Here is a 20,711-nt window from a genome sequence, read left to right as displayed (position 1 = left end):
AACTTATAACCAAGAATACTCTATCCGGCAAGGCTCTTGTTCACATTTGATGGAGAAATCAAAAGTTTCACAGATAAACAAAAGCTAAAAGAATTCAGCACCACCAAACCAGCTTTACAGCAAATGGTAAAGGAACTTCTCTAGTCATCAAACCATAAGAAAAGAGAACAAAAGAGAGACCTACAAAAGATTGCTTTGGCAGTTCAGGATCTTTTATGGTTCCATATAAATTTTGGAATTGTTTGTTCTAGATCTGTGAAGAATGTCATGAGTATTTCGACAGGGCTTGCATTGGATCTGTGGATTGCTTTGGGTAGTATGGCCATTTTGATGATGTTGATTCTTCCAATCCAAAAGCACAAGATACCTTTCCATTTCTTTGTATCATCTTCAGTTTCTTTCATCAATGTTTCACAGTTTTCAAGAGTATTGGTAACTTCCTTGTGTAAGTTTATTTCTAAGTATTTTGTTGTTTTTGATGCAATGAAAATGTTTATGCCAGTTATAAAATTCTAGTTTTGAAGTGAAAAAAAAGTGAATGAAGGTCTGCAAATGGCAAAATATCTTTGTTTCTTATGGATGAGGTGTATTCCATTATATATGTATGCTGCATCTTCTTTATCCATTCATCTATTGATGTGCACTTAGGATGCTTCCATATCTTGGCAATTACAAATAATGTTGCTGTTAATAGCAGAGTGTATGTATTTTTTTGAATTAATTCTTATTTTGTGGTTGGCTTTATTCCTTTGATAACTATGTAAGTTTAAAAAGCTAAAGCTCTAAACATTCTTAGAAACAATGAACAGTACATATATGTAAATTTAAAAAATATGTGCAGTATATTGTGTATATGTATTTACATGCAATACATTGTATATGTGCAGTCAAATTGTAACAATTCTACCAAATAAAACTGAAAAATGAAAAATAAGAAACAAATAATTGCTAATGTGCAAAGTGTTGCCAAGAAGTGGGGGGAGGGGCCTATGGGAGGGACATACCAAGCACCTAACCTGATCTGGGAGTCCAGGGATGGCTTCCTGGAGGAGATGAAGGCCCAAAAGAGATGGGACAGCATGCGAAGGGCACAGGTGGGGGGACTGAGGTGTGTTTCAGGGCTGCAGTGAGTACAGAAGAGGAGGGTGGCTTTGGAAGAGGCTGGTGAGTAACACATAGGGTCCTGGGAGTCTCCTTGAACACTCAGCTCAGTGACTAAGGTCAACAGGCTTGGGCCATGTGCCCTCTGTGGGGCCTTGGGCGGGTTTTGTTTCTGTTTCCCTAGCTGCAAAATGGGGTGTCTTCTCCAACACCTAGCTAACTTTAATAAGCATCTACTATACACCAGGCATTTTTCTAAGCACTTTTCATTATACAACTAATTTAATCCTCACAATACTCTAAGAGATAAGGTACTGTCACGACTTAGCAGATAATGAAACTGAGTCACTAAATTAACTTGTTGAAGGTGACCCAGCAAGCTGGAAGTGGTAGTATTTACCTAGTAGGGCTTCCAGAGTTGAACAAGATAAAGTAGGTAAAGCACTTAACATAGCTCCTGGCACACAGTACAGTCAGCCTTCCATATCCACAGATTCCACATCCCCAGATTCAACCAACCTTGGATTGAAAATATTAAAAAAAAAAAATCTAGAAAGTTCCAAAAAGCAAAAGTTGAATTTGTCAATGTGGTAACTATTTACATTGTATTTACATTGTATTTACATTGTATTGACAACTATTTACATAACCTTTACATTGTATTAGGTATTATAAGTAAAATCTAAAGATGATTTAAAGTATACAGGAGGATGTGCTTAGGTTACATGCAATTACTGTGCCATTTTATAGAAGGGATTTGAGCGTCCCTGGATTTTGGTATCCGAGGGGATCCTGGAACCAATTCCTCATACTGAGGGAGGACTGTGGTTGCTCAATAACTTTTGCTATTTATTTTGATGTATCCTAAGGCCAATGGGAAGCCATTAACAGGCTTAAAGCCATTAAGAGAATATTTTTTATTTATTTATTTTTTTGCAGGAGGAAGGGTCAATTACTTTCCCAGTGTCAAGTACATAGTAGGTAGAGCTGGGATTTCAACCCAACTTGTCCAGATCCAGAAAAAGAGAGGCCAGCCACCTGTAGGCACACAGCAGCTCCACTGTGCATGCCCACGCAGCGTAGACTTGTGCAGCTCAAGTGTGAACAAACTCTGGGGATCCAGACAGCAAAAGAGAAGGTTCCTGTGGGTAAAACAGAGGGTTTCCACTCTACTCCAAGTGCTTCCAAATCCCTTTGTGCTCATCATCCCTGCCCACCTCTTCTTATGGTTTCCTCCCCACTCAAGGAGGCTGTAAAGCCAACCTTTCCCACATGCTCTTGGCCCTCAGTCCCCAGGAAAGGACATCTGTGTGGGGGCGCTAGACAGAATACCCTCAGTTTTGTCTGCAGACTGAGCCATCCCAGCAGCTCTCTTTGGATTTCTTTCTTTCTCCCTGCATTGCACCCTGATGCAGAAAATGCAGGCAGGCAAAGCCGGTGCAGGACAGGACCACTTACCCCCTGGGTAGGGAAGGGATGGGCAGCCCATATCAGCAAGTCTCCAGTTAGAAGGATTTGGGCAGGCCCCCTTCTGCCCCTGCCTACCTCCCATCCTCCCCTCTGCTGCAGTTCCCCCAAGTCACCCATTTCCCAAGATTGAGCTGATCCTGGGGCCCAGAAGAGAAGTTGGAATCCTAATCCTCAGAGCCAGCTTTCACTTCGGATTTATTTAAATGACTTTGAGTACGAACATTTTTCTCTAGTTTTGATTCTGGTATTTTCTCTTCAGTGACCTGACTCATGGTATGTTTTAACCATTTATCTATTGGATTTTACAGTTTGAAACACCATATATATGAGCTTTTAGTGTAATTTTTTAAAAGGGCTTTAAAAATATTTAACACAGGACTTTTTCTTTTAAAATTACACAAGTGATACATGAGTATATTGTTGTATAAAATCAAAATTCATACAGTTCAATTAGAGCGAATGTCCCCTTAGCCCACTCCAAATGTTTAGTTTGTGTATATCCCTCCTGACCACTTTCTAGGTATATACCCACCTAACATATTCATATAGCTTTGTTTTGTGCACATTTTTCTTCTTTTTATAAACATTATACTAATTGCAACTTGCCTTCTTCGTGTAACAATATATCTTGGAGATAATTTTTGTATTCTTAGCATGATAAAGTTTGCCTTACATAACCAAAAATGTTCTCTTTTCCCTTGATTTCTTCCATTGGTTCTAAGCTTAGGAAGTCATTTCTTCTCCAGGTGTTTGAAAGTGTCTCTTTTTCCTACAACATTTTAATGTTTGGTTATTATTATTATTATTATTATTATTATTATTATTATTATTATTATTATATTACATCCAAATAAAATTTATTTATTGTATTTTGCAAGGTTAGGATACAGTTTTTCCCCCTAAATTGTCAACCAGTTGGCTCCAAATAATTTTTTTTAGTAACACTTTCTTTTCCTGATGATGGTATTTTATTACACATTAAATTAATGTGTATCATTGTCTCATTCAGAGCTCCCTAATTTATTAAAACAACTATACATTTTTGCCCTAGTACTGCATAATTTTAAATATTACAATTTTCTAATACGTTTTGTGGCTAGAAAGTCTATTCCCTCCTTACTCTTGTTTTTACAAAATTTTCTTTGAAATTCTACCTACTTATTCTGCGAAATGAATTTTATAATTTCTTAGGTAAAGGTTTGAAAAAAATCACATTTGGATTTGCATTAAGCCTGTAAATTAATTTGACCTTTCCATCTTTACATCATTTAGCCTTTGCATCAGGCATTAAGTATGTCTCTTCATATGCAAGTCTATTCTTTTATGCCTTAGGAAAAAGTTGTAGTTTTCTTCACATAGAAAAGGCTGTATTCTGGATTAATTTATAATAGCATGAGGTTAGCCACGCCTCAGAAATTCAGTAGACACACCTCCCTTCCCCAGTAAGACGATCTGGACTCAGAACTTTGGGGGCAACATTCTTGATTCTGTCTTAAATTCTTCCTCAATTCATTTATTCACTAAACTAGTATTTATTTCAAATGCCTGCTATGTGCCAGGCCCAGTTCTGTGCAGCAAGCAAAACAGTTTTCTTACTATTATCTCAAAATAAAAGGTTTAATTAAAAAAACACAATTATCTCAAAATAAAAAAGTTTAATTAAGAAAACAAAACAAAGTTCTCTCTTCGCAGGAAGCTGACTCCAGTGGGGAGAGAAGACGGGAAACAAGTAAGCAATTAGGCATATGTCAGATCAGATGGTGTGAAGTCCTGCCGAGAAAAAGTGCAGCCTCCGAAAGCTGGTCAAGGGTAGGCGCTCTGTCCGGGGTGCTTCTGAGAAGCTGAAGGAGGTGGTTTAGATTTTCTCCTTCTGATTCTGTCAAACAGAGAAAGTTCTCTATTTTTTTTTTTCCAGAAAACGATCTCTGAAGCTTTTAAATTTGTCAGCCATTTCACATAATATCCTTTTATATTTTTAAAGTCTATTTTTGTTGTCATTTCCACCATTTCACTGGCAGTTGTATCTGTTTTGCTCTTTTTCCCCATGACGTTTGTCCATTGTATTATTTAGACCTTGTTTTTACAAAAAGAACCAACTCAAGGACATATGTGCTAATCTGTTTTTCTACTTTCTAATTTATTTTTTCTGCTTTTTTCCTGATCTCTTCCCCTTGTTTTTATTTGGGGTTTTTGTTTTTTAATACTTCTGAATTATTTAATGAATATTTTGTTTGTTTAAATTTTCTGAGTTTAATAATACAACCATTTAAAAAAACGAAATAAAATGTTGAGTAAAGCTTTGCACACATAGTTGGTTTTCCTAGGCGTGGTTCTTCCTTGTGTTTTTTTCTAAATTAACACTTAATTCCCGATTCCCTCCTTTTTCCAAAAGCTATTTTGGAGAACTTTAAATAGTCAGTTTCTAACATTAATTTCTAGTTTTAGCATGTTATAAACAAAGGATGTGATCCATATGACATCCGTATTTTTAATTTATTGAGATTTTCTTTGTGGAGGAAACGGATCCATTTTTTAAAACTATTTTGTGGATCCTGGAAAATCAGCTGAGTAACTTATAGCCCAAGCCAAAAGTCAGTATATCTTCAGGAACTAGGGGAAAGAACAAAATGTGAACAGGAAGTAAACTCCAAAGAGGAAGTGATTTTGATACAGAGGGGACAAAGAGCTGGCTTTTTTCAGTAAGGACTAAAGACCAGGCACTGTGCTAGGCACTTTGCATGTATTGTCTCATCCAGTGGTGAGGCAGGACTCCTCAGAGCAGGAAACGAGGCCCCAGGGGAGGTTAAGTAACTTCCTAAAGTCTGTTCCCCGCTTACAGCCCTGTCCCCCTTGCTTTGCTGAGCAGGTTCCCACGTTTCTTTTAAGACTCAGTTTAAATATCACTTCTTCTAAGAAGGTTTCCCAAAGAGAAGAGCTGGGTACCCCTCTTCTGCTCCTGTAGAAGTCATCACTAGTCACATCTGTCACCCTTGGTTACCTGGGAGACCCTTAAGGGTGGCCGACATATTTTGGGTTCTCAATAAATGTTTGTTGATGAAGTGAAGAATAAAGACAAAAGGGCCAAAATAAAGGACCAAAAGAGAGCTCCTGTCTGAAGAGTCAACATAGCAAAGCCATCACCTTATGGCACCCCTCCCCCACTTCTACCAAGCAGGTGATGCCTAGGGGTTTACAGGTAATATACTGACATTAATAGCTCGTTCTGTTTGCAGCATGCTTTGATGTCTACACAACATTATCCTAACTGCATTATCTCATTTGATCTCCAAGAACACAGGTCGCCCTAAGCCCATTTTTTAGATAGTGAATATTCAGAAACTAAGTCTGTCCAAGGTCACACAGCTGGCAAGTCACCCTAGCCGAGAACTCTTCAGACTCCTGTCAATGCCACATTCAAAGTGAACCCAGGTCCCTCTCCATGCTAAAGCAGACATGCAGACCCCGACGCCGCACACGCACACACCTTGCTGTCTCGGTAGAGAAGACTTCAAATTCCCCTCCTGTCTTGCTCATCATCATGGTTTCACAATGGAGTCTTTCTTTTTCAGACATGTTTAATTAATGCCTTAAAGGAAATTCATGAGAGTGATCCCTGATGTTACACACTTATTCATTCCTCTGTTCTTATGGACAATAAACACTGACTGAACATTTACTGAGCCCCTGTTATGAATGCAGAGCCAGGTACTCCGCTAGCCCTGGACACTGCGACCCAGGTGCAAGCTGTGGAGGACAACTTGGGGGGACCTTCAAGGCAGCTCTGCCCACAGTCCACCCACTGCTTCCAGGCCTGCCTCCTCCTCCCCCATCCTCCCAGTTCCCACCCCACACCCTCTTTATCTCCCTTCACAAAAAGCCCCATTCTCTTTTTTGCACAATACACTTTCACAATAGATAGTCTATTCAACTCAGAGCCCAAATCATCAGCAACCAAAACGCTAGTTCCTCTTTCCTCCTAGGTCTTCAGACATTTCCAGGGGAGGAGAAATAACTGCATTAGGTAGTGTAACTTCCTGTTTGCTTGGCTTTTTCTCCTGCAGACTGGAAGCTCCTTGAAGGTCTGGCCCTGGGTCTTTTCACCGTTGACTGTGGAGTGAGTGAGAAGCCCAGGTCTTGTTCTCTAAATATATAGGTTATTGTTTAAAAATTCTATAATCATTATAGAAATTTGGCAAATATAATTCCAACAAACACAAACAACTTTTTAACTTGTTTGTATTTCCTTCCCAGTACTTTATATCTATTTTTCAGGATAAATATATGTATATACGAAATTGGGCAAAAATATAATTGCATATGCCATTTTATATCTCGCTTACTATATCACATTTTCCAGGTCATTACATATTCTTCAAAAACATAGTTTTTAATAGCTGCACAGTGTAACAGTAAATGTGCATGCCATAACTTCTTTAAACATTTTCTCATTGTTGAATACTTCAGTTATTTCCTTTTTTTTTTTTTTTTGGTTGTAGTTTTTTGCCAACATAAATAACAATTCGATAAACATCCTTAACTCACATCTTTCTCCACAATGATGACTCTCCCTCAAATAGACTTCTAGAACTAAAGTTTGCTAATCAAAAGACACAAACTTTTAAACTTCCCTTGACTTAAAATATCAAATTATTTTCCAGGCTTTGACCAATTAGCTCTCTCACAGCAGTATTTGTCATCATTGTGGCTTTTATGTGTTTATTTGTTTTCAACTCTTTAGTGAAGCTAGCAGTTTCCTGCTTATGGTAGGTGGCCCATGTTTCTTTTAGCATATTTTTATTCTTATATTTATGCAAATAAGGCAAGTTAGCATATTGGTCCAAACCATGATAGGAATAAAGCCATCTTTATACAAACATGTACCCTTGGACACAAGCGGCATCAGAGGAGGTGCACCCTGACATTATTCCTTAAGAAATAGTGCAGAAATGTCAGATGTTCACCCTATCTATCCACGCAGACTTTTGCTTTGAGTTTTCCTGCAAACTGAGTATTCCAAAATTGTTACTATATTTCTTGACAATTTTGAGTTGCTGCCCAACGCATCTTCTGTCGGACTCCAGCCATTGACTTAGTTTTCAGTGACTCTCCAGTTCCAGGTCCCCTTCCATCTCCCACAGACCCATCCTTTCAGGAGCCCTAGGTCCATCTCTGCTCTCTGCGGCCCCGTTCAGTTCCACCCTGGGGTCCTGCGCCTTGCACTGGCTGGATTTCGGTGGGAGGTCTGATAGTCAAAATCGAATATTAGACATTGCAATATATATCCACTGATATATATTTTTCATGTTTGTATGTTTCTGCCAATGAAAGAAACAGACTTTAATCATCACCCACTAATCTCCCAGCAGTTACTCTGGTGAACACATCAAGTGAAACACTGAAGAGCTGTTTCATACCTTTACTGGGCTTAAAGAGTCCTGATTTTTAGAGAGATGGATATGAACGTTCTGGAAGGTCTGTGACACGAATGTATCCTCTCTCAGGGAAATTGTGAGGATTGATAAACTTTATACTAACAAATCTTCTCTCCTGTTCCAGCTAGGGGGAGAGGGGGTCAGGGGGAACAACTGTGGGGCTCCTGAAATGCTCAGGGGAGGCATCTGTTCACTCCTGCATCAGAACAGCTGATTTCTTTCTCTCTGTTGTGAATCTGGAGGCTTCCTTCTTGGGTTTGAGGAGGTCAGGGGATTTGGCTAAAAGGTGGTGGCGTCTGACTAGTGCACTTAGGCCCTTGCTAGTACTTCCAAACACTCGTACAGTCGTCACAGTTTACCAAATACAGTATCATTCACTACACGTCATACGTTACCTGTTTACATTCCTCCCAGCAACCCCAGGAGATGGACATTGTTTAAGTTACCCATGTCAGAGAATGAAGTGGGTCACCTGCCCAGACAGGTTCTCACAGGGAGGTGATCTGGAAGAGAAAAAGGTAATGGGGACGTACCAGGAGGGGACTGTCACTCTAAAGGAGAAAACAGAGATGCTCTCAACTGGAAACTCAGGGCTGCAAATTCTGGCTCAGTCACTCCATAGATGTGACCTTGGAAAGGTTTTAAATTTTTCTGTGCCTTGGTCTCCCCAGCTGTAAAATGATCAGAATATAACATTTACCTGGCACAAAGGTGACTGTGCAGTGTGTTTATCATAGCAGGTCCACAAAAGTGAAAAACTGGAAATATCCCACAAGTCCAGCAATTTGTTTAACCAGTAAGAGAAGGGCACGGAATAATATCGTTCATTAAGAATGATAATGTGGATGTCTACAGACAGGGAAAAAGATTTGTGACACCATTACCAGGTAAAAGTGGTTGCAGTTTGGTAGGAATATACCATTCTTGTTTAATTTTGTAAAAATAATGTATCTACACGTATAGTCATTCACTTGTTTAACAATATTTACTTTGTATAGTTTTATTACTATGTGCATTTATGTTTAGGTATGTGGACATAAAATGTCCAAGGATATACACCAACACATGTCTCTACAGGGGTTCTTTTTCAGTTTTGCTTAGCTAGTTATCAAATTCTCTCAGAATGAACTTGTGTCATAAAGAAATAAAAGAAGTGTAAAAGGTTTACAATGCAGGAACAAGAACCCTGGAGTCTGCCTGGATCCAGGGGGGCATTTTGCTGGTGCCAAGTTCATCTGCAAACTGCTTGGAGAACAAGGAACCCAAGCAAAGGACTAAAGAGGTTTTGAGAGATTTAATTCAGGTTCTGGAGGAGTCAAAAGTCTTTCTCCCCCTTGCCTCACCAGTGTGAACTTCTGTGTCTAGTTCTCTTCACTGAGCAAATACAGCCAGGCGCCTGCTCCTAGGGGCCCTCCAGGATTTTACGAGGCCCACTCTCTTCTCTTATTTGTTCTTCGGTCAGGCTACACTTCCAATGATCAGGCCAGGCCTTAGTAACCACAGTCTTCACATTCTGGTCCTGTTTCGGAGACAATACCCTGACCACCTAGATCAGACATAGGTGTTCCCCAACCCCAGCCACCCACGGGGACACAGGGCATCTTTGAAGGAATGTATCCTCCACAGCCAGCTCATTGCGTTTCTGACATGATGAGTCACTCTACTTTTAACTCAGAACATAAATCTCATTTCCAGGTTGTATGGGCACCTCCCTGGCACTCCCTGATTTATAACAATGAATAAAAGCTCCCATGTATTGGAGCTTATGTCCCAGACATTGAGCTGGGAATGGGACCATTTAAACCTCTCAGAAACCCTGTGAGTCAAGTGTTTTCATCCCTATTTCACAGATGAGAAAACTTAAATTTAGAGAAGTCAACTTGCCAATATGCAGCAAGTAAGCCTGGACCCTTAAACATAAAAAGACGTCTCTGCACCCACAAGTCTTCTTACCCTTTTTATAAGTAAAGAAATGGAGTCTAAGTCATCCACTGAGGCTGTTAATCACCCCAGTTTCACGAAGTTAGCAAGTGGAAGAAGCTAAAATTTGAACATCTCCCTGGTACCCGGCCCCCTCCCCAACTTATGCCCTGACACACCCGCCACTCTCCCCTCCCTGAGTTGTGCCCTGACACTGCTGTCCCCACTCCCCCACTTGTACTGTCCATTGCAGCAAATACTTGTGGTAGTTTTAAGAATCTCTAAGAATATGCTATCTTGCCCTAGGGCCTTTGGACAGGCTGTACCTTCCTATGCATTTGCCTGGCATAGCCCTATTCATCTAGATGTAACCTCCTCCAGGAAGCCATCCCTGACCACCCTAGTCCAAGCAACCTCTTAGGTGCTTCCTTGGTTCATCCTTACATGGAACAAGTGGCATTTGGTTGTCTGTCTTCTTGCTTTTCCCCCTGCCAATCTGCAAAGCCTGAGTGAGGATTGTGTGTGCTGAAGGTCCTTAGCACCCAGAACAGGAGCGGGCACAGAGCAGAACTCAGTAGGTATTTGTTGTTACATGAATGCTTGACTCTTAGAGCTGTTTTGCTTTATCTAGAAGACACAGCTTAGGTGCATCAAGCAGGATATAAAATGACAGGAATGTGGCTTCTTTCCCAATAAGAGGGCACCGTGGGGGAATGCTCTGGGGTCATCCAGGGCTCACTACCCTGATATGAAAACCATGGTGTCCTCCTTGCTAAAGCAGTCTCAGGCTACTGTTTTCTCACTCCCAGACAGAAACAAATCATGTTCTGAGTGACTGGAGTCATTGCTCACAACACCAGGAGCTGGTTTAGGGTGGGGTGAGGGGCAGTGGCCTTGGGGATTCAGTCTCTAAAGGAGTAGGTCTGCGGGCTGAGGGGGAGGGGTGAAGAGTGGCAGGTCCTGTCCCCCGGAGGCTGCAGTCACTGGGGGAGAGACAATGGGGCTCAGCATCTGCTCCTCGCTGGGAGAAGGGACCCTCCAGTGAAAAGCCAGGGAGAGCAGGGAAGTGTGGGAGGAATTGATGAGGAGGAGGGGTGGAGCCAAGGAGACGCAGCCGGGAGGAAGGAAGAGAAGGGGAAGGAAGACAGAAGGGAGGGGAGAGGATCCAGGCTTTCCTTCCTCCCGATGACCTGGTCCCGAGCTGCAGCCTCCTCTGGCATTGTTTCCTGCGGCATCTCTCGGGGCCCACGAAGACTCACGTTTCTCCCAGGCCCTGGCAGCAGCCCCAGTCCAAGGGCCAGGCATCCAGCAGGTGCTCAATACTTACTTGGGAAAATGAGAAATGTGGCCAACTTTGCTCTGGGAACTTTTCCCCTGTCTTCTCCTCACTTCTCCCAAGAAGCAGAAGGCAGAGCAGGTCTTGGGAATACGCCCAGGCGCCCCAGGAATAATTGACCCTTTCTGGCGGCTCTGCCGCGTTCTGTCCGAGGGCTCCGAGTGGAGAAACGGCTGGGAGTGGAGGGCGTCCTGGAGGTTGGAGGCCGAGCGTCCGGCCTGCCCCGGAGCCCAGGGAAGGCGAGGTTGTGCCAAGCCCCGCGGCCCTGCGGAGAGGCGCAAGGGGCCTGACCCCCGCGCTGCCGACAGCCACGCCTCGGCGCCCCCCAGCAGTGCGCCCGCGGGCCGAGGCCCAGGCCCTGGGATTGAAAAGCCCACGAGCGGCCGATCCCAGCGGCCCCTCCGAGCCCCTTCCCCACCCGGGTCCTGGCGCTCGCAGCCCGCACCGCTCCCTCGAGTCTGGACGTCCAGGGCTCTGCAAACAGCTGTTTAAAGGCTTTTTACAGTTCAGTGCTCTGGGGGGATGTTTGTTCCAAGCCCATCTGCCTACTTTAAAAATATATAAGTAAAGAACACACCCAGCCCGCCACCTCTGGTGGGGAGGGACGGGCTCGGCGGCCCCCACCCGCACTTAGGAAGGAGCCGGCACCCGGCACCCGCGTCCCCCCACCCCCACTGACTCCTCTAGGGAGGACGCCCCCGGCTTCCCACGGTGGGGGGCGGCGTCCCCCGGCCTCCTTTGTGCCGGGCGGGGCCGGGCCCCCCATTACCATGCTCCCCCTTTTCCCCGCTTCAGTTAATCTTTGTTCCCCTTTTCTGCTGGGAGGGGAAAAAAAGAGAGAAAGAAAGAAAAGGAGGAAAAAAGGCGTGACTTGATTTTCAAACGAAACTCCCACAGCAAACAAAACCCTTTTAGAGAAATAAGAAAGGAGGAAGGAGGAAGAAAAGAGGGAAGAAAAAAGAAGGGGAGAGAAAACCCTCCAGGCTTTCAATTTGAGTGGGAGAGTTGAACCGAAAGAAAGAGAAAGAAAGGAAGAAAAAACCTCTCTGCGGTAGAAAGAGAAAAGAAAACTTGGGCTGACAAGAGGGGGGTGGGGGGGGTGGAAGGAAGTGAGAAAACAAAAGAGAGATAAAAGGGCTGCTTTTCTGTCTCTCTCTTCCTCCGCGAGCTGGCTTAGGAGGAGCTGTTTTGCATCCCTTCACGTCAGCCCTGCCTCATTCCCTTCTTCCAGGGAGGGAGAGCGAGCGAGCGACCGAGAGAGGGGGAGAGAGAGAGAGCGAGAGGAGAGGGGGAGAGAGAGGAGAGGGAGAGAGAGAGAAAGAGAGGAGCCGGAGGGAGGGCGGCAGGAGCAAGCTGCGGGCGCGCGTGGAGGCGGGCGGCGGGCGCGCAGCAGCAGCCCGGGCGGTGGGCAGCCAGGAGCCCCCGGCCCCGGCCCGCCGAGGGCCCCAGCGCAGGAGCCGCGCCCGCACCCAGGGTGAGTGTCCCGCGCGGCCCAGGGCCCCGGCCCTGCAGACCCCCGGGCGGCGCGCCGGCGGGGGCGCGGGGGGCGCGGGGGTGGGTCGCGGCGGCGGCGGCGGCCGACCCGCCCCCCGTCTCTCCCCGGAGACGGCCGCGCGCAGGCCCGCGCCGCGCTGCAAACATGTCGTCTTTTCCTTTCACTTCCACATTCCCTCATGCCGGAGAGCTGGAGGGAGAGAGGAAGAGCCGGGGAAAGAGGGAGAGATGGCGTCTGGGGGGGGAGGGGGAGGGGAAAGGGAAGGAGGGAGCGAGCGAGCGAAAGAGGGCGAGAGCGAGGAGAGCGCGCGAATGAGAGGGAGAGGAAGAGAGAGAGAGCGAGAGAGAAAGGGAGGGGAGGGAGGGAGAGAGAGAGGCAAAAATGAAAGGAAAGCGCGGCGGCGGTGGCGGCGGCGGGGCGGGAGGCCCGGAGGCGGCGGCGACTCGCGGGCCCGCACGTGGGTGTCCCGGCGCCCGGTGCGCTACCCCCAACGCCCGCCCGGGACTTAAAGTTTCACCCCCTCGCCGCGCCGCCCCGCCCCGGCGGCTGCCCACAAACTTTATTCTCCGAGCGGGTGGGGTTGCTGCGCGTCCCCGCCGTCCGGGGTGGGGGAGGGCTGGGCGCGCCGCTGGGGTGTCGGGGGCGCCCCCAGGGCAGCCGGCTGCCGCGCGCCCGGGGCCCCGGACCTGTTGAAGGCGCTCGCTGGCCCGCGGGGTCCCCATGGCCTGTCCTTAGCCTCCTCAGTCCTAGTTCCCCTTCCTCGTCGCCCACTCTCTCCGTTTTCTTGCGGTCATTTTCCTAATTGGACAGAGCTGTGGGGTGTGATCGCCGGCGTCAGATTTGGGGCCCCGAGGCTGCCAGGTGGGCACGGGGACTCTGGGACCGACGGGACAGCCCCTGCTGGCGTGCAGAGCTCAGGGATCCGGCCCTTGTGCCACCGCCCCCCTAGCCGCGGACTTGCTAACTAGTGCGTATCGTGTGTGTGTGTGTGTGTGTGTGTGTGTGTGTGTGTGTGTGTGTGTGTGTGTGTGTGTGTGTGTGTGTGTTCGTATCGTGTGTGTGTGTGTGTGTTCGTATCGTGTGTGTGTGTGTGTGTGTTCGTATCGTGTGTGTGTGTGTGTGTGTGTGTGTGTGTGTGTGTGTGTGTTCGTTCCCAACTTGCCTTTTAAGATGACTTTTATGGTCGCTGCAACTGTTTCCCTCCAGTCTGAGCTGTAGTTCGGGAAGATTTAAGAGGCCAGGGAGGTGCTTGCGTGGGTTTTAACTAACTAAAAACAATCAATGTATCTCTAAGCTCTGCGATGGTTCCGGCAAGGCGTATCCAGAGCCTGGGTGCGTTTTCACAACTACCAGGTGCTGGTCCTTCCCCGTCTGAGCGGCCCAGTGAGGGATCATCCTCGTGGCCCACTCTCGAGCTGCGGGCCGAGTGCCCTCACTGCTAAGGGCATTCCGAGCGCTTTAATTTCTGTGCAAAATGGAAACTCCAAGCTGGCGTAGACTTGGAGGGGATGTAACCAGTTCAGGCGGGCGCCTGGGAAATTCACGAAATTCCCCCACAGGTGTGCAGAGAGGGACTTTGAACCTTGGGGGTCACCTGTCCAAGTTTGAGACGGCTCTTTCAGTGCTGCCTTAGTACACGTGTAAGTAAAAACAGTCAAAGTTCATTTCTGCCAAATAGAGGGCCTGGAGCCTGCATCCCTGTTTTCGCCCTCTCCAGCCGCCTTAAAAGAACGAGTGGGGCCAGGTGGAAGGAAAGAAACCCACCCCTAATCGTCATTAGACTTTAGAAAACGTATTCTTAGTGTTTATGATGATCAAAGCCATAGGCTTGTCTGGTTTTGATTTTTTAGACTTAGTATGGCTGTCCCTTTCTCGTTTGTTTTAAAGCAGATGTTATTTTCTAGAGCTTTCATGGTGGTTTTGTCAGCTGGCCCTCAAACCACGTGTCACCTTGTGCCAGGCACCTGCCAGTCTGGAATCAGGACCTCTAATTGGTCACCTATAGTTCTAGCTGCAGTAGTGCTCCAGTAACCTGCAGGACCCTGCTTTCTTGCATGAGGGCAGCAGGGGCAGGGCTGCTTTTGGAGAAAAGGAGGTGTTGGCCGTTTGGGTCACATTTTCCTTTTCTCCAGGTTCACCTGGTTGCCTGTGTGCTGAGGGAGGGAGATACAGTGAGTGGAAGTGAGAGCAAAGATTCACTCGTCTCAGAGCAGATTCCTGGGTGAGTCCTTGTCCTGTGGTGTGTGGCCAGCAGGCCATCTGTTCTGTACTTGGGTCACTTTCATTCCAACCAGGCATTTTCTACCAGGGAGACTTATTTTAGGCTCACTGTCTAGAGACAAGGAGACAGACAAGGTCTGCAATGGTTTTTGAATTGGAGGGAGACTAATGGGCCCACCAGAGATTTTGCATACCTTCTATTTTGGGTTTGCGTTGTGGCCCAGGGATATTTCCATCAGAGTTGTACTTCGAAAACCAAGTTTGATGTTAGAAAGGAGTAAATAAATAGAGGAGGAGTCGGGTGCATCTCAGGATGCTGCCCACAGGCTCCTCATCTGGCTTGCTCACCCCTAGATCCCAGGGCAGGGGCTCATTTTGTTGAATTAAGGAATCTGTGAATCTGGTGAGTCTCATACTAGTGGTGGTTGATCCCAGCCCTTAGACTTCAAAGCTGGAAGACGACCTTAGAGGTTGTCTGAAAGAAACTAAGGCATGAGAAGAGTTCCATACCTGAAGCCGCACAGAAGTGGCAGAGCCAGCCCTCAAACACAGGTTTTCTGAGTCCATTTCCAGTGCTCTTAACACAAGGCGGTGGCCTGTATTCCTGCTGAGGATCCCGAATCAGGCTCCATCCAAAGAATGTGCCTGTGAAAGCATAAAACCATGGGCTTATTCTACCCTCATGAGATAGGTAAATGAAGGCCCTTATGTTCCAGTTGTGTTATACTTACTGTTCCAGAGGATTTGACAGCCAGTGTGACTACTTGGGGAAACCGGGTGTTTCTGGCTTTTTAACACCTACTTCTTCAAAGTCCACCAGTTCAGCAGGGCAGCAGTTTAGTCATCGGGATGTGCCTAAGTCACCCTGAGTACTTTTTGATCTGGAATGCTTTCTTCATGCTTTGTACTTGTGTGTGATTTATTTAGGCTTAGTCTGAGGAGAAGAATGGGGATGTAAGAAAGGACCAGAGATGAGAACTGATCTCTATTCATGGGTTAGATCTCTTATTACCCTCAGTTCGTGAGGACAGAGGTCTTTCTTTGTTCATTACTAAGCCCCTGTGCCTAGGACAGGGCCTGGCACATAATGGGCCCTCGATAATACTTGTTGGATACATGTGCTGGACATTAGGAAAAAGATCTCTCTTCCAGGAGGAACCCACGGATGACAACACAGAGGCAGAGACAGGGAGGTGATTGATGGGAGCTGCAGAGTTTTGCAGTGAGTCATTGCTTAGAACAAGCTTTAGACAGGTAAGGCAGGAGGGGCTGGGAAGAGTAAATCTTGAATGGGGTGGAGCCACTGGATGGAGACTTGTGCAGAACAATAGGCAGGTCTATAATTTGACCGGATATGGGGAGGATAATAATAATCATAAATCTTGGGCCAGGCTTGTGTAAGTGCTTTATGTGTATCATCTCCGTTAGTCCTCATAGGTGGTAGTTACCCCATGGTTATTCCCATCTGGCAGACTGGGGAGCTGGCGCACAGAGGACTTAGTAACTCATCCGAGGGCACGGAGTTGGTATCTGAACCCAGGCACACTGACTTCAAACTTTGCCTCCCATAAATGATGATTTCAGACATCTCTGCCCACATCAAGGAGCATTCAGAGCTTTGGGGTTCCTCAAAAGGATGACAGCAGAAAATCTGGAAAAGAAATTGTTGGTCTGCAGTAGAATGAAGCTGGCAGGGAGCATGCCCTCTGCTTCCTTTGCCAGGGCCATCACGGTGTCCGAAGACTGTAAGGGAATACTGATTTGGGGGCCCTGACTATTCCCCAAGCAGAGTGGCTAGTTCTAGATCAGGACAATTTTGTACTTGATAAGGATTTAGGACAACTTTTCAACTTAAATTTTAGTCAGCATGTATTTGAGACTGGTGAGAATTTTTAAAGCCAAAAGTGTCACCATTGGCCATGAGGCCTCTAGAAGACGTTTTCCACGATCCATCCTACTCCAGGGTGCTGGTCCAGGCTATTCCAGCCCACAACAGCTGCCTTTTTATCGACAGTCTGTTGGTCCTCATGGAGCTTGCAGTCTCCCTGGGAGACAGGTATTAAACTGATAATCACACAAATACTCTTTGATTACAGTCGTTATAAATGCTTCAAAGGAAAAAAGTACAGAGACTATGGGAGCTGATAATCAAGGAAGATGGGGAAAGGGAGGCTTTCCTGAATAAAGGGCAGTTAAACAGCCATGCAAAGAGTGGGTGAAGAGGCTTTAACCAGGTGGGATAGTCCATTAACCTTGATGTAAACCTTGTTACTCTGTATGTGGTCTGTGCACCAGCAGCTTCAGCATCACCCGAGAGCTTGTTAGAAATGCAGAATCTCGGGCCCACCCCAGACCTGCTGAATCTTCATCTTAACAAGATTCACGTGCCTGGTAAAGTCTGAGAAATGCTGATGGAATCAAAGTACCCAGTTGGGAGGTTTGCAGCTGAGAATGAGTTGGGTGACCTCAAACAAGTCACCCAACTTGGAATGGCTTGGAGGAGTAATAAAGAGGGAAGGAGATCATCCTACAAGTTCCTTCTGGCTTCTCAGATCTTTGGCTTCTCCTGGTGTGTGCTGTCTCCAAGATTTTTGAGGGAAAGGACCTGGGCTTAAGACCGCATCTACTTCTGCGGTGCCTTTGGTGGCGGCCAGCAGGCAATACTAGTGCATGCTCTGGTCTGACTTCAGCGCTAGAGGGGTCAGACCTTTGTCTGGGGAAAGATGGGCGTACTTTGCCAAAAGCATGTGGAGCTTTGTGGAGCACACAGAGAGCAAGAGAAAAATGTGCAAAGGTCAAAGGGCTTTGAGGGAGGAAGGTGTGACATTTTGCCAGAAATGGAACCTAAACCAAGGGTGGGAGGAAACTGCTCAAGAGTTCCGTGCATGTGAACATAATACTTCAAGAACTGCCATGGTGTTTCGCCCCTGAGATCCTCACATCACTGTAGAGAGAAGCAGAGGATTGGAACCAGAGCTCCTAGACCCTCGCAGCCATGGTGGGCTTCAGTTACACCTGCACCTATGCAGACAGTTACGTGTATGTGCACTTTGCTAGGGAGAGAACCTGTAACTTTCACCAGCCTCAAAGGGGTCTGCAGCCTCCCAGAACTAGGGGCCAAAGGCTTTCTTGACTCATTTCTCCCAGCTCTTTTAAGCCCATATCAGTCGCATTGTTTGCAAATATTTTCTCCCATTCCATAGGTTGTCTTTTCATTTTGTTTAGTTTTCTTTGCTGTACAAAAGCTTATAAGTTTAATTATGTCCCATTTGTTTATTTTTGCTTTTATTTCTATTGCCTTGGTAGACGTAACCTAGGAGAATGTTGCTACAATGTATATCAGAGAAAGTTCTTCCTACGTTCTCCTCTAGGAGATTTATGATGTTTTATATTTAAGTCTTGAAGCCATTTTGAGTTTATTTTTGTGTATGGTGTGAGGGAGGGTTCTAACGTCACTGATTTACATGCACTGTTCAGCTTCTAGCTCTTTTATTATGCAGCACTTACTATGTGCCAGGCACTAGTCTAAGCACTTTCCATATATAAGCTCATTTAGGTTGACTGCTTTTCCTGAGGTCACACACCTAGTAAGTGTCAGAACCAGGACTGGCACTCAGGCAGTCAGGCCCCAGAGTCCCTGCTCCTCGCAAAGTCTACCTTAGTAACAGGGCAGGTGGGACTAGGGGAGAGCTCTTTTTGGTAGCGCAGAAATTGAGATTACAGAGGCCCCCGCTTTACAGGTAAGTATCTCCCAGTTGTTCATGCATAAAACTGAAAGCGGTTTTCCCAAGGAAATATGTAACAAATAGCACTGGGTTGCCAGGCTAGCCCGTGAGAGCCTGCGTCACTACTGGGCTCAACTCATGATTGTTTGCAAAAAGAAGAATTAGAAAACAAGACTGCTGCAGTACTGCAAGGTAAATTAAAAATTCTAGAATTGGACAGAAAGCACTTGAACACAGTCAAGTAAGGGGGGTGAGGTGGTTGGAGGATATTGGGGTAGATTCTGAAAGAGGGGATTAACGGATGTTAGAAGCCAAAGCAGGGCCAAATGTATGTCAAATCAGCAGCTTCCAAAGGTAAAATAAGTGGCTTTTATTACCTACTAATTAATGTGTGAGCCTCACAGACCTGACTCCTCCCCCATCCCTAGTGCCTTACCCCAAGTACAGAGGCTTTTTGTCTTCTCTCTTATTCACTTCTGTGCTATTTGAATATTTATCAGTATGTATTATCTTTATAATCTAGATATTTGTAAATGGAGTAAAGGGACTATTAGAAGTGGGTTGATCTCTAGGGGGGTTTTAGTTTTATCTTCTACGACCATCATCATTAAGGAGTTTCTGATATTAAATATGTATGCTCTATCATGTGTGTATTTCGGGAGTACCGAGAGGATTTTCAGGGCAGCGGGAAGCTGAAAATAAGGGCCCAGCTGCCTTCCCTTTCTTCCTTCCCTTCCCCTCCACATGTAATAAATCGAGAATCAAAATCAGGTAAGACTGATCACTACGGAAAGCAGGAATGTCCACCCTGCAGATTTACACAGGAGAATAACTTCTGTGATGACTCTTGGTTATGTGTGGTTTGTCTTCTGGTTGGTGCCTGAACACCATCCCCGACCCCGTCCCATTCCCAGTGAGGCCAGTGGGATGGCTGGATAGGGAAGGTTGTTTTGCATGTGTTTGGTAAAAAAACCGTACAAACTTGAGTGGTTATGTTATGTGCCACATCAAGATGTCCTCACAAAGACCATGTCTCATCTGGCTTCTCAGTGAGCATGAGGAACCCTTGGGAGACTGATGGTGCTGGTTGGTTAACCTCACCCTATGATGTCCCATCCTGGGGCTCCCAGGCCCACAGTCTCACCTCCCATCCATTCACTAGCCACAGACCACAGGACCACTGTGGACTCTTCTGGACCATTATCCAGAAGCAGCTCACTGCTGAAATTCTGAATTCTTCCAGTTCTCCCACTGCACAGCCCTCCTTGAAGCAGCTTTGCCCACCACTGCCCCAAGCTAAGAAACCTCTGCCTGGTCACCCAGGCCTCATGACCACCGTCAACCCTCATTCCCATGTCCCACCCAGGATGCCTCCCTACGACTGAGCACTGGACATCCTCCTGTGCCCAGGTCCCCACTACAGCTACAGACATACCCTTCTCCTTTTCCTTTGGCCCTGGGTCTCCCCGACCCCACTCACATTTCAGTTCTCTTCACCCTAGGACTTCACAAAGAAGAGTCCACCCTTTCTATCCCTACTTCCTCTCTCCCCTTCTCTCCAGCTCTGAAGCAGCAGAGTATCACTCTGACTCCCACCTGCTCTCCCAGAGGTCATGGTCACCTCCTAATCACACCTGGTGGCCTCTACTTATCTGGCTTCTCAGTAACAGGTACTGTCATGAGACCCTTGCCCCCAGTGGGTTCTGGCTCGTCACTCTGGATCCTCCTCCCATCTCTCTAATTATGCTTTTTCTGCTACTCCCTCCTCCTCTGGCTATGCTTTGGTGCCTCAGCCACAGTTCTCTGCTACTTGCTTCCCATCTGTGTCTATGGTTTCAGCCTGCACAGCCTGGACTCTTGGTCTATATTCCTGTCCTCATGTATCCTGTTAATAGCCTAGAGCTGGGATTACTTAGTTATAATTTTGGGTATATATGGATATCTTCCTACCATCTTAGTTTGTGTTTTCTGTTTCTCCTTTTTCTGATTATTCTCTCTCTCTCTTTTTTTTT

At 46.1% G+C, this 20,711-nt stretch overlaps 1 protein-coding gene and 1 long non-coding RNA gene across 6 annotated transcripts in view; one reads left to right on the top strand and one right to left on the bottom strand.

The window, feature by feature from the left end:
- Nucleotides 1-4,209: 4,209 nt before the first annotated feature.
- Nucleotides 4,210-12,389, bottom strand: LOC116660231. Of its 4 annotated transcripts, none has more exons than XR_004315642.1 (3): nt 11,251-12,389; nt 6,056-9,522; nt 4,210-4,447 (listed from the first exon to the last, which is right to left on the bottom strand). It is a non-coding gene; the product is annotated as an uncharacterized LOC116660231 (long non-coding RNA). The 4 variants fall into 4 exon arrangements; XR_004315640.1 differs by lacking the exon at nt 11,251-12,389 and having other exon boundaries at nt 6,056-8,674; nt 9,347-11,108; XR_004315641.1 differs by lacking the exon at nt 11,251-12,389 and adding an exon at nt 10,368-11,108.
- A 216-nt stretch (nt 12,390-12,605) lies between these two features.
- The window catches only part of ZNF710 (zinc finger protein 710), a 62,147-nt gene continuing 54,041 nt past the window's right edge, over nt 12,606-20,711 (top strand). The window contains exon 1 of one of the 2 annotated variants that reach the window (XM_032469030.1): nt 12,606-12,733. The gene's annotated coding sequence lies outside the window, so the exon portion shown is untranslated. Of the gene's footprint in view, nt 12,734-13,105; nt 13,722-20,711 lie in introns of those variants that run through there. The other variant, XM_032469031.1, reaches the window with a different exon arrangement.

The sequence above is a fragment of the Camelus ferus genome, chromosome 27 (assembly GCF_009834535.1).
Source record: "Camelus ferus isolate YT-003-E chromosome 27, BCGSAC_Cfer_1.0, whole genome shotgun sequence".
Taxonomy (NCBI): domain Eukaryota; kingdom Metazoa; phylum Chordata; class Mammalia; order Artiodactyla; family Camelidae; genus Camelus; species Camelus ferus.
This window is presented reverse-complemented; position numbering and strand designations above follow the sequence as displayed.